Source organism: Geospiza fortis, unplaced genomic scaffold (assembly GCF_000277835.1).
Source record: "Geospiza fortis unplaced genomic scaffold, GeoFor_1.0 scaffold590, whole genome shotgun sequence".
Classification (NCBI taxonomy): Eukaryota; Metazoa; Chordata; class Aves; order Passeriformes; family Thraupidae; genus Geospiza; species Geospiza fortis.
In genome coordinates, this window is record NW_005054402.1 from 2,619,534 (window position 1) to 2,621,332 (window position 1,799).

The following is a 1,799-nucleotide window of genomic DNA, read 5'->3' on the forward strand; positions in this document are numbered from 1 at the left end:
ATGCTGTATTAATTCTCTTAAGTAGTGTGCTAAATATAGGTTTAGGTTATAACATGATGTTAAAATAGAAACTATGCTATGTAGGATACTTTTTCTAAAGAAAGGACTCGCAGTGAGATAGCAGCCACAGGACACCTGAATCTTTCAGAGAAAGAGAATTTATTGCTCCATTATCAGAAGAAACAAACTTCTTCCTGCCTCGCTCAGGCAAGACAATGCCATCAGGATTCAGAGGAAGAAGCTGACAGTGACCAGACAGAATTCTGTGTTTGAATGGAATTTATGCACCATGTATGAGGTGTATGAATATGCAACAGGCTGATGTTTTTAAGGGTTAATCCTCTGTTAACGTGGGTCCTTTTTCGGGCTTGTGCTGCCCAGAAAAAGGTACCTGGACCATCCGTAACTCTTTGTTTCTATTGTCTCATATTGTCCTAATCCTAATTGTCCAAACTTATTATTAACCTAATTATATTACTATTTTTATAACCATTTTATTACTATTAAACTTTTTTAAAAACAAGTGATTGGTGTTTTTCACATTTAGCAATGAGCCCGAGGTGGACTCCTGTTTCAACTCCTTCACATTTGGTTTTCTATTCACATATATGTATGAAAGGCATTTTGTGCTGTTCCTGTGAGCCAGGGAAGGCTTCCTAAAGATAAGGAAAGCCCCAGATCTCTCTCAAGGAAGACACCAAGGCTATCCCCATGACAACGTGATGGAAGAGAGAGAGTTAAAAGATGCAGACTCTAGCTGGCTCACAGAATGACATGGCTCCTTGCTCACCTATTGAGAACTTTGTTTCTTTCTTATGACCAATGGGCAGTGAATGTGTCTGTTAAGTAAATGTAAATATCTTGAAAAACTATAAAGGCAACATGTTGCTATAATAAATCTCTCCTATGCACCTTTCTGATGGAGTCGTGGTGCTTCGTGCCATGTCACGCTCTAGAGTGACTCATTTATATAAAATACCACAGCTTGAAACAAACTACTCCTAAAACTGTTTACTTTTCCATTAAAAGCTTTGTTGTCAATAGTTTCTTGCAATTAATGATATAAAGAGAAAACTAGATGGTGATAAATAGTGACATATATATTATTTTTTCAACTGGTTTAAGCTGAGGTTAGAAAGAGCAAAACAAAATGATGCTTTCCTGGCCGTGGGACTGAGATAAAATGGAAAAGAGGTTCTATCAGCTTGCTTGTGCAGGAAAAACACAAGGGAAGGTTTTGAAATGCCAGCATGGGTCGCAGCTGTGCTCACCTGTGCAGAGCCATGAGACAAACACACTCTGGGAACTACAGCACGGGGCTGGGGCTGAGATACGGGGATCTGCTCTTATCTCTGCCACTGAGCATCTGTGTGACCACAGAAATCCCTTCAGCCCAACCTGAAATAAAGACATGACACTCCTCCCAGTGCACAGTTTGCAAAGGCCTGCTGGCTGTGGGGCAGACCATGACCTTGCAACACTGACTCCTTCTACATGGGCCACAGGAGCCTCACCAAACAGGAACAGCATCCTCCAAGCTGAGGACAAAATCTTTGCATATTTTCCCCTCTTGCTGGCAGTATCAGTCTTTGCTCACTTGCCATTTTATGTGTTTCCATGGTGAAGAGGAATCCAAGCCCACATAGACTGAAAGCACTTTGCACACAGACACACAACGAAGCAATCCAAGCCAGAGGAAAACTAAGTGCTGCCTTGTGCCGTGGCTTGGGACCTGATGCAGACTCTTGCCCTGCACAGATTTCTGCTTGAGCAGAGCTCAAGATGCAGAACTGGGACAT